General features: G+C 34.7%; 2 long non-coding RNA genes across 4 annotated transcripts in view; one reads left to right on the top strand and one right to left on the bottom strand.

Moving 5' to 3' along the window:
• Positions 1–13,157, top strand: part of LOC130297411 (uncharacterized) — a 66,045-nt gene that overhangs the window by 39,418 nt on the left and 13,470 nt on the right. Inside the window, exon 4 of the long non-coding RNA XR_008849514.1 lies at positions 7,092–7,163. This is a non-coding gene — a long non-coding RNA (uncharacterized LOC130297411). The remainder of the gene's footprint in view (positions 1–7,091; positions 7,164–13,157) is intronic.
• LOC130297412 (uncharacterized) overlaps positions 5,488–13,157 on the bottom strand; it is a 123,124-nt gene continuing 115,454 nt past the window's right edge. For all 3 annotated transcript variants that reach the window (XR_008849517.1, XR_008849515.1, XR_008849516.1), the window contains one exon: positions 5,488–5,849. This is a non-coding gene — a long non-coding RNA (uncharacterized LOC130297412). The remainder of the gene's footprint in view (positions 5,850–13,157) is intronic.

Below are 13,157 nucleotides of genomic sequence, written 5' to 3'. Positions count from 1 at the left end.
CCTGACTGCATTGAGGTGGATACAGTTGCAAAAGGTTGTTGTGCGTTGAATTGTACAAAAATAGGCAGAGCTCCTCACGGACATAACCTTCTCTAATCTAACGGGACTTTGGGGGAATCTTCTAAGGAGGATGCACTGACAGTAGGTTCCTCTGCAAGACCATGTGGCACATACCACACAACCTCCAAAGAACCCTATGGAAGATGGATGCATAGGATGGCGCTGACCAACCGATTAACGTTATACAGATTTATAATTTACTTCTGTATAAAAATCTTAATCCTTCCAGTACTTATCAGCTGCTGTATGCTCCACAGGAAGATAAGATGTTTACAGCGGAATACCCCTTTAAACTGTTGCTTAAAGGAGTACTCCAATGGAAAACAATTTTGCCAAAAAGTTAAACATATTTATGAATAACTTCTATTTAAAAATCTTAATCCTTCCAGTACTTATCAGCTGCTGTATGCTCCACAGGAAGCTGTGTGGTTCTTTCCCATCTGACCACAGTGCTCTCTGCTGACACCTCTGTCCATGTCAGGAACTGTCCGGAGCAAGAGAGGTTTGCTATGGGGATTTGGGCAATTCCTGACACGGACAGAGGTGTCAGCAGAGAGCACTGTCGTCGGACTGGAAAGTACTACACAACTTCCTCTGGAGCATACAGCAGCTGATTTACAAATATGATTAACTTTCTGGCAAAATTGTTTTCCACCAGAATACTCCTTTAAGCAACAGTTTAAAGGGGTACTCTGCTGTAAACATCCAAATAGTATCCCCTAAATAACAATGCACATTCTAGTTTATTTGTACGCATTTTCTTAAAGGGGTACTCTGCCGCCAGACATCTTATACCCATCCAAAGGATAGGGGATAAGATGTTAGATCTTAGCCCCTGTGATCTCCGCTGCGGCACCCCTGTCATTTGGTGCGCAGAGTAAATTCCTCTCCGTGCCCGATGACTGGCGATGGGGGCCTCCATGCTCCCTCCTATTGAAATGAATGGAGCGGGTGTGACGTCACGAACGCGGAAGCTGCATGCGTCCCTGTTCTGGATGCCACCGCTGCCGGCCTGGAAATCACGGGGGTCCCCAGCGGCGGGACCCCCGCAATCTAACATTTTATCCCCTATCCTTTGGATGGGGATAAGATGTCTGGCGGCAGAGTACCCCTTTAAGAAAATGCGTACAAATAAACTAGAATGTGCATTGTTATGAAGGGGTTACTATTTGGATAGAGGATAAGATGTTTACAGCAGAGTACCCCTTTAAATGATCATATGAAAAACAATAAAGATTTATTTGGACAGTTGAACAACGCATTTTGAGGGTTACACTTCTCTCTTCCTCAGATCCCTGCATCTTGTGCAGTGTTCATAGTGATAAATAATAGTAAAAAGGAAAAAAATTTTACTTGCAGAAAGCCCCTAGCAGTTTTTTTTCGCTTATATAGTGCAGCATAGAGTTAGAGGTTCTTGTGCATGCCCTGTGTTTACCTGTTTTTCCTTATGTGGCAGGCATGGGATAGGCTCCATTTTGATTAGCAAATCCATAATTATTTGGTTCTGTAATGCAGCCTACATTTCTCATGAATCCTCTGGCTGAGGGTGTAGTGTTTGATCACTATCTGGTCATCTAATTAAGCTGTCAGTGCTGGAGGTTACACAGGTGAACTCAGACTTATAAGTGGGTTGGGGTCAGTTCACATTACATGCAGTTAGATGCATTTTCTTATTAAAAATGCATTTTTTAGAGAAATATTACCAAGAGGCAAAATGTATGTGACCTATAACAATTGAGGGGTTTTATGAAGATTTGATGTCCTTAGACTGTTCATACCTTGAATCTTTATGCATTTCTATGCACAATTTTACAGCATTTTGACTATTTTTTGCTGTGATCTTCCAATATCCAGTTAAAATTACACGTTTTTACTGTGGATTGCACAATTGTGATACAATATCACCATTTTTGCCATGGTGTTAGGAAAACTGCAGCAAGAAGCAAGAGAGGTGTATAACTGCTATGAATCCTAATCCCATAGAGATAGCAGCAGTATACAGATAGAACGGAGGGGAGGAGTATAACTACTATGAATCCTAATCCCATAGAGATGAGTGGAGGGGAAGTGTATAACTACTATATATACTGATCTCATAGAGATAGCAGCAGTATACAGATAGAGCTGGAGGGGAGGTGTATAACTACTATATATCCTGATCCCATAGAGATAGCAGCAGTATACAGATAGAGCTGGAGGGGAGGTGTATTACTATTATATATCCTGATCCCATAGAGATAGCTGCAGTATACAGATAGAGCTGGAGGGGAGGTGTGTAACTACTATACATCCTGATCCCATAGAGATAGCAGCAGTATATAGATAGAGCTGGAGGGGAGGTGTATAACTACTATATATCCTGATCCCGTAGAGATAGCTGCAGTATACAGATAGAGCTGGAGGGGAGGTGTATAACTTCTATACATCCTGATCCCATAGAGATAGCAGCATTATACAGATAGACCTGGAGGGGAGATGTATAACTACTATATATACTGATCCCATAGAGATAGCAGCAGTATACAGATAGAGCTGGAGGGGAGGTGTATAACTACTATACATCCTGATCCCATAGAGTTAGCAGCAGTATACAGATAGAGCTGGAGGGAAGGTGTATAACTTCTATATATACTGATCCCACAGAGATAGCAGCAGCAGTATACAGACAGAGCTGAAGGGAGGTGTACGACTACTATATACCCTGATCCCATAAAGATAGCAGCAGTATACAGATAGAGCTGGGAAGGGAGGTATATAACTACTATATATCCTGATCCCATAGAGATAGCAGCAGCAGTATACAGATAGAGCTGAAGTAGAGTTGTATAACTACTAGATGTCCTGTGCTGGAAAAAAAATTCCGTTCGATCATGTGATCAATTTGCGATTGGTAAGGGTTAAATCGCCTGTGGTGCCTTTAAATTTCTTACAGACCCGGCACCGTTAGACATTAATATTAGAGTTTGTAGTAAATAAAATATATACATAAATAAATAAATAAAATATATACATATATAAATAAATATATAAATAAATAAATGATATACATATATAAATAAATATATAAATAAATAATATTAATATATAAATAAATAAATGATATTCATATATAAATAAATATATAAATAAATAAATGATATTCATATATAAATAAATAAATGATATTCATATATAAATAAATATATAAATAAATAAATGATATTCATATATAAATAAATATATAAATAAATAAATGATATTCATATATAAATAAATAAATAAATGATATACATATATAAATAAATATATAAATAAATAAATTATATTCATATATAAATAAATAAATTATATACATAAATAAATAAAGTAAAACAGCTTGGGATTAGACATGGACAAACAACTTTAATATATTTAACTTTAGTTTATTTTTCAGTCGATCTGAAGATATTTGAAAAAAAAATATTCCTGAAGGATAAATTGTAAATTGGCGTAACATCAGGCGTATGATTCTTGTATGGATTTCCTATTTAACAAGTAACGGCGGTCCGCTCCCGACAATACCCGAAATTACCGTCACAGACACAGACGGAGCGCAGATTGCGTTTGGTATTAGATAATAATAATACTTAGGCAGCACTTCTCTCCCGCGGGGATTCAAAGAGCTTTTTTTTTTTTTTTTTTTTTTTCTCAAGCGAATCCGCTGAATAAATAGTTGAGTTAAAGATTCAGTCAAAATGATGAAATGAAATTAATTGCTGCCAAATGCCTGAGTGAGCAGATGTGTGGAGTCTGAATACCTCCGAGGAGGGTCCTAGAGAACAGGTGCGGAAGGCAAAGGGTATTAGCGCCAATTTCTATGCCTCGCATACTTTTATAAGGTGGCTCGGTGGTGAGTGGCCGTCTGAGCTTTCAAGGCTTAAAGGGGTACTCTGCAGCTCAGCGTTTGGAACAAACTGTTCCTGACATGGAGCTGGTGATGTCATAGCCCCGCCCCCTCATGACATCACGTCCCACCCCCTCAATGCAAGTCTATGGGAGGGGGCGTGACTGCCGTCACGCCCCCTCCCATAGACTTGCATTGAGGGGGTGGGACTATGACATCACCAGCTCCAGAGTTCAGAACAGTTTGTTCCAAACGCTGAGCAGCGGAGTACCCCTTTAAAGGTACCCCTTTTTTTTTTTTTTAAATCAACTGGAGCCAGAACGTTAAACAGATTTGTAAATTACTTCTATTAAAAAAATCTTAATCCTTCCAGTACTTATCAGCTGCTGTATACTGCAGAGGAAGTTCTTTTCTTTTTGAATTTCTTCTTTGTCTGTCCACAGTGCTCTCTGCTGACCTCTGCTGTCCATGTCAGGAACTGTCCAGGGCAGGATAGGTTTGCTATGGGGATTTTCGCCTACTCTGGACAATTCCTGACATAGACAGAGGTGTCAGCAGAGAGCACTGTGGTCAGACTGGATTTTTCCAGTCTGACCACAGTGCTCTCTGCTGACACCTCTGTCCATGTCAGGAACTGTCCAGAGTAGGAACAAATCCCCATAGCAAACCTAACCTAACTAAACAACTTTCTGTAGTGCATACAGCAGCTAAGTACTGGAAGGATGGAGATTTTTTTATAGAAGTAATTTACAAATCTGTTCAACTTTCTGTTACCCCTTTAAACAATTTCTGCAAAACGGATCCATCCTTCCAGTACTTATCAGCTGCTGTTTGCTCCACAGGAAGTTGTGTAGTTCTTTCCAGTCTGACCACAGTGCTCTCTGCTGACACCTCTGTCTGTCTCAGGAACTGTCCAGAGTAGGAGCAAATCCCCATAGCAAACCTATCCGGCTCCGGACAGTTCCTGATATGGACAGAGGTGTCAGCAGAGAGCACTGTGGTCAGACTGGAAAGAAATTCAAGAAGATAAGAACTTCCTGTGGAGCATACAGCAGCTGATAAGTACTGGAAGGATTAAGATTTTTTAATAGAAGTAATTTACAAATCTGTTTAACTTTCTGGTACCCCTTTAAACAATTTCTGCAAAACGGATCCATCCTTCCAGTACTTATCAGCTGCTGTATGCTGCACAGGAACTTGTGTAGTTCTTTCCAGTCTGACCACAGCGCTCTATGCTGACACCTCTGTCTGTCTCAGGAACTGTCCAGAGCAGAAAATCCCCATAGCAAACCTCTCCTGCTTCGGACGGTTCTTAAAATGGACAGAGGTGTCAGCAGAGAGCTGGAAAGGAAATTCAAAAAGAAAAGAACTTCCTGTGGAGCATATAACAGCTGATAAGTACTGGAAGGATTAAGATTTTTTAATAGAAGTAATATATATATATATATATATATATATATATATATATATATATAATTTATATTTATATAACTTTCTGGCACCAGTTGATTTTAAAATAAAAAATGTGTTCCAGTGGAGTGCCCCTTTAAGTAGAGCCTGATTGGCCCTTTCTTATTACCATGCCTGTGATTATCGGATTATGTTGTTTACATGACAGCGGATCCCGGCGCATGTGATTCTCCCGCTTTGTCCCGAAAGAAGAAATGCACACAAGTAACGTTAGCGCATGCAAAAGCCTTTAATCTCCCTGTACAAAGCCATCTGCTGAGTGTCACCTGGACGGGAGAGCCCTGTCCTTGTTGTTTCTCATGTGTCCGGGAGCCGGGAGGGTAGGGCAGGTCTTGGCGCGGCCCTGACCGCTGATCCTTTTCATACAGAAAAGAGCAGCATTCCTTCTGTTGTTGGATTTTGGAGGAGATCCAAGGCCATTGGAGAAGGCCCCCGAGAGGTCATCCGGGTCATCGCACTGTAAGAAGGAACAGGATGTTACACGTTGCACTGGATGGAATCATTTATGTGTCTTGTCTCTCTTGTGTGTGGATATTATATACAACAAATAGTAGTGAACCCACCAAATGTCACCAAGAGATATCAGAACCCTTGTTAAAGGGGTACTCCGCCCCTAGACATCTTATCCCCTATCCAAAGGATGCTGCACCCGGCTTTCGTTTGGAGCGTCGGGTGCAGCTCCGGTGGCTCGTGATGTCACGCCCCCTCCCATAGACTTGCATTGAGAGGGTGTGGTTGTGGAGTCACGAGCAGGGTGTGGTCATGGCGTCACGAGCCTCCGCCCTCCATCGCCAGTCATCCGGCATGGAGCAAAGTTTGCTCGGTGCACCGGATGTCTAGGGTGCTGCAGCAGTGATGCTTGGGATAGGGGATAAGATGTCTGATCACAGGGGTCCTTCCGCTGGGGACCCCCGCGCGATCTCCCTGCTGCACCCGGCGTTCGTTTGGAGCATCGGGTGCAGCTCCGGTGGCTCGTTATGTCACGCCCCCTCCCATAGACTTGCATTGAGGGGGTGTGGTTGTGAAGTCACGAGCAGGACATGGTCATGGCGTCACGAGCCACCGCCCTGCATCGCCAGTCATCCGGCATGGAGCAAAGTTTGCTCGGTGCACCGGATGTCTGGTGTGCCGCAGCAGAGATCCTTGGGATAGGGGATAAGATGTCTAGTAGGGGCGGAGTACCTCTTTAAGCTCAATACATTAGAAAGGGGGCATCCTTATTCTATCCTTGACCAGCTGAGTACCCGGCACTGCCCAGTCTATATACTTCCCTTGTGGCAGAAGAAAAACCATGCTCTTTAGGAGAGTGGGAAAGCTGGGTGGCACGCGAACTGCGTGCCACCCAGCTTTCCCACTCTCCTAAAGAGCATTGCTTTTTCTCTCCCACAAAGGAGTCACCTGAAGCCCCAGCAGTGATGCTCGTCCTCCCCGCACTCCTCACTGCAGCCATGCCCTCTGATGATTTCTGACCCCGCAGTAATTTTTCTCCCCCCTGCCTGCCCTCTTTCCCTGTCACCCTCACTAAGTATTCTCTGCAGCTGCCTGCCGGACAGTTAAACCATACTTTAACCATCTATCTTTCTTTTCATCTATCGTCTATTTACATCACTAATAAATATATAATCATAATATTTAATGTTCTATAGATAATAAATGCAATGTTATAAAATAAGATCACAACTTGTCTTCTATATTGTAGGAATCTCTATAGGAATAGAGCCGCTTCCATCCCTCGCTGTATTACCGAAGACGCAGTCACTGTTTAGTAAAGGTCAGAGAAGATGTTTCCAATGTAGAGATACAGGGGATGTGTAGTAGAGTCTGTAGGACAGCGTCATACACTGCAGTGTGAACAGTCCGTGATAATGAATGGGGGAGGGGGGGGTTCTGTGTGTACAGTCTATTCTGCTCTGGACTTGGTGTGTTCCAGTAGTTGTATACCTAATTATATGTATAATCTATATCTTCAGTATATTAGTGCACATAAATATATATACTATATATAGGCTTCAGTATATTAGTGCACATAAATATATACTATATATAGGCTTCAGTATAGTAGTACACATAAATATATACTATATATAGGCTTTAGTATATTAGTACACATAAATATACACTATATATAGGCTTCAGTATATTAGTGCACATAAATATACACTATATATAGGCTTCAGTATATTAGTGCACATAAATATATACTATATATAGGCTTCAGTATATTAGTGCACATAAATATATACTGTATATAGGCTTCAGTATATTAGTGCACATAAATATACACTATATATAGGCTTCAGTATATTAGTGCACATAAATATACACTATATATAGGCTTCAGTATATTAGTGCACATAAATATACACTATATATAGGCTTCAGTATATTAGTACACATAAATATACACTATATATAGGCTTCTGTATATTAGTGCACATAAATATACACTATATATAGGCTTCAGTATATAAGTACACATAAATATATACTATATATAGGCTTCAGTATATTAGTGCACATAAATATATACTATACATAGGCTTCAGTATATTAGTGCACATAAATATATACTATATATAGGCTTCAGTATATTAGTGCACATAAATATACACTATATATAGGCTTCAGTATATTAGTACACATAAATATACACTATATATAGACTTCAGTATATTAGTGCACATAAATATACACTATACATAGGCTTCAGTATATTAGTGCACATAAATATATACTATATATAGGCTTCAGTATATTAGTGCACATAAATATACACTATATATAGGCTTCAGTATATTAGTGCACATAAATATACACTATATATAGGCTTCAGTATATTAGTGCACATAAATATACACTATATATAGGCTTCAGTATATTAGTGCACATAAATATACACTATATATAAGCTTCTGTATATTAGTGCACATAAATATATACTATATATAGGCTTCAGTATATTAGTGCACATAAATATACACTATATATAGGCTTCAGTATATTAGTGCACATAAATATATACTATATATAGGCTTCAGTATATTAGTGCACATAAATATACACTATATATAGGCTTCAGTATATTAGTGCACATAAATATACACTATATATAGGCTTCAGTATATTAGTGCACATAAATATACACTATATATAGACTTCAGTATATTAGTGCACATAAATATACACTATATATAGGCTTCAGTATATTAGTGCACATAAATATACACTATATATAGACTTCAGTATATTAGTGCACATAAATATACACTATACATAGGCTTCAGTATATTAGTGCACATAAATATACACTATATATAGGCTTCAGTATATTAGTGCACATAAATATACACTATATATAGGCTTCAGTATATTAGTGCACATAAATATACACTATATATAGACTTCAGTATATTAGTACACATAAATATACACTATATATAGACTTCAGTATATTAGTACACATAAATATATACTATATATAGGCTTCAGTATATTAGTACACATAAATATACACTATATATAGGCTTCAGTATATTAGTGCACATAAATATACACTATATATAGACTTCATTATATGAGTGCACATAAATATATACTATATATAGGCTTCAGTATATTAGTGCACATAAATATACACTATATATAGACTTCAGTATATTAGCGCACATAAATATACACTATATATAGGCTTCAGTATATTAGTGCACATAAATATACACTATATATAGACTTCATTATATGAGTGCACATAAATATACACTATATATAGGCTTCAGTATATTAGTGCACATAAATATACACTATATATAGGCTTCAGTATATTAGTACACATAAATATACACTATATATAGGCTTCAGTATATTAGCACACATAAATATATACTATATATAGGCTTCAGTATATTAGTGCACATAAATATATACTATATATAGACTTCAGTATATTAGTGCACATAAATATACACTATATATAGACTTCAGTATATTAGTACACATAAATATACACTATATATAGACTTCAGTATATTAGTGCACATAAATATATACTATATATAGGCTTCAGTATATTAGTGCACATAAATATACACTATATATAGGCTTCAGTATATTAGTGCACATAAATATACACTATATATAGGCTTCAGTATATTAGTGCACATAAATATATACTATATATAGGCTTCAGTATATTAGTGCACATAAATATACACTATATATAGGCTTCAGTATATTAGTGCACATAAATATACACTATATATAGGCTTCAGTATATTAGTACACATAAATATACACTATATATAGACTTCAGTATATTAGTGCACATAAATATACACTATACATAGGCTTCAGTATATTAGTGCACATAAATATACACTATATATAGGCTTCAGTATATTAGTGCACATAAATATACACTATATATAGGCTTCAGTATATTAGTGCACATAAATATACACTATATATAGGCTTCAGTATATTAGTGCACATAAATATACACTATATATAGGCTTCAGTATATTAGTGCACATAAATATACACTATATATAAGCTTCTGTATATTAGTGCACATAAATATATACTATATATAGGCTTCAGTGTATTAGTACACATAAATATACACTATATATAGGCTTCAGTATATTAGTGCACATAAATATATACTATATATAGGCTTCAGTATATTAGTGCACATAAATATACACTATATATAGGCTTCAGTATATTAGTGCACATAAATATACACTATATATAGGCTTCAGTATATTAGTGCACATAAATATACACTATATATAGACTTCAGTATATTAGTGCACATAAATATACACTATACATAGGCTTCAGTATATTAGTGCACATAAATATACACTATATATAGGCTTCAGTATATTAGTGCACATAAATATACACTATATATAGGCTTCAGTATATTAGTGCACATAAATATACACTATATATAGACTTCAGTATATTAGTACACATAAATATACACTATATATAGACTTCAGTATATTAGTACACATAAATATATACTATATATAGGCTTCAGTATATTAGTACACATAAATATACACTATATATAGGCTTCAGTATATTAGTGCACATAAATATATACTATATATAGGCTTCAGTATATTAGTGCACATAAATATATACTGTATATAGGCTTCAGTATATTAGTGCACATAAATATATACTGTATATAGGCTTCAGTATATTAGTGCACATAAATATATATACTATATATAGGCTTCAGTATATTAGTACACATAAATATATACTATATATAGACTTCAGTATATTAGTACACATAAATATACACTATATATAGACTTCAGTATATTAGTGCACATAAATATATACTATATATAGGCTTCAGTATATTAGTGCACATAAATATATACTATATATAGACTTCAGTATATTAGTACACATAAATATACACTATATATAGGCTTCTGTATATTAGTGCACATAAATATACACTATATATAGGCTTCAGTATATAAGTACACATAAATATATACTATATATAGACTTCAGTATATTAGTGCACATAAATATACACTATATATAGGCTTCTGTATATTAGTACACATAAATATATACTATATATAGGCTTCAGTATATTAGTGCACATAAATATATACTATACATAGGCTTCAGTATATTAGTGCACATAAATATATACTATATATAGGCTTCAGTATATTAGTGCACATAAATATATACTATATATAGACTTCAGTATATTAGTGCACATAAATATATACTATATATAGGCTTCAGTATATTAGTGCACATAAATATATACTGTATATAGACTTCAGTATATTAGTACACATAAATATATACTATATATAGGCTTCAGTATATTAGTGCACATAAATATACACTATATATAGGCTTCAGTATATTAGTGCACATAAATATATACTATATATAGGCTTCAGTATATTAGTACACATAAATATACACTATATATAGGCTTCAGTATATTAGTGCACATAAATATACACTATATATAGGCTTCAGTATATTAGTGCACATAAATATATACTATATATAGACTTCAGTATATTAGTGCACATAAATATACACTATATATAGGCTTCTGTATATTAGTGCACATAAATATACACTATATATAGGCTTCAGTATATTAGTGCACATAAATATACACTATATATAGGCTTCAGTGTATTAGTGCACATAAATATACTCTATATATAGGCTTCAGTATATTAGTGCACATAAATATATACTATATATAGACTTCATTATATTAGTGCACATAAATATATACTGTATATAGGCTTCAGTATATTAGTGCACATAAATATATACTATATATAGACTTCAGTATATTAGTACACATAAATATACTCTATATATAGGCTTCAGTATATTAGTGCACATAAATATACACTATATATAGGCTTCAGTATATTAGTACACATAAATATATACTATATATAGGCTTCTGTATATTAGTGCACATAAATATACACTATATATAGGCTTCAGTATATTAGTACACATAAATATACACTATATATAGGCTTCTGTATATTAGTGCACATAAATATACACTATATATAGGCTTCAGTATATTAGTACACATAAATATATACTATATATAGACTTCAGTATATTAGTGCACATAAATATACACTATATATAGACTTCAGTATATTAGTGCACATAAATATATACTATATATAGACTTCATTATATTAGTGCACATAAATATATACTGTATATAGGCTTCAGTATATTAGTGCACATAAATATATACTATACATAGGCTTCAGTATATTAGTGCACATAAATATATACTATACATAGGCTTCATTATATTAGTGCACATAAATATATACTATATATAGACTTCAGTATATTAGTGCACATAAATATATACTATATATAGGCTTCAGTATATTAGTGCACATAAATATATACTGTATATAGGCTTCAGTATATTAGTGCACATAAATATACACTATATATAGGCTTCAGTATATTAGTACACATAAATATACACTATATATAGGCTTCAGTATATTAGTGCACATAAATATACACTATATATAGGCTTCAGTATATTAGTACACATAAATATATACTATATATAGGCTTCAGTATATTAGTGCACATAAATATACACTATACATAGGCTTCAGTATATTAGTGCACATAAATATATACTATATATAGGCTTCAGTATATTAGTGCACATAAATATACACTATACATAGGTTTCAGTATATTAGTGCACATAAATATACACTATATATAGGCTTCAGTATATTAGTGCACATAAATATACACTATACATAGGTTTCAGTATATTAGTGCACATAAATATACACTATATATAGGCTTCAGTATATTAGTGCACATAAATATATACTATATATAGGCTTCAGTATATTAGTGCACATAAATATACACTATATATAGGCTTCAGTATATTAGTGCACCTAAATATATACTATATATAGGCTTCAGTATATTAGTGCACATAAATATATACTATATATAGGCTTCTGTATATTAATGCACATAAATATAAACTATATATAGGCTTCTGTATATTAGTGCACATAAATATATACTATATATAGGCTTCAGTATATTAGTGCACATAAATATACACTATATATAGACTTCAGTATATTAGTGCACATAAATATACACTATATATAGGCTTCAGTGTATTAGTACACATAAATATATACTATATATAGGCTTCAGTATATTAGTG

The sequence above is a fragment of the Hyla sarda genome, chromosome 13 (assembly GCF_029499605.1).
Source record: "Hyla sarda isolate aHylSar1 chromosome 13, aHylSar1.hap1, whole genome shotgun sequence".
NCBI classification, from domain to species: Eukaryota; Metazoa; Chordata; class Amphibia; order Anura; family Hylidae; genus Hyla; species Hyla sarda.
This window is presented reverse-complemented; position numbering and strand designations above follow the sequence as displayed.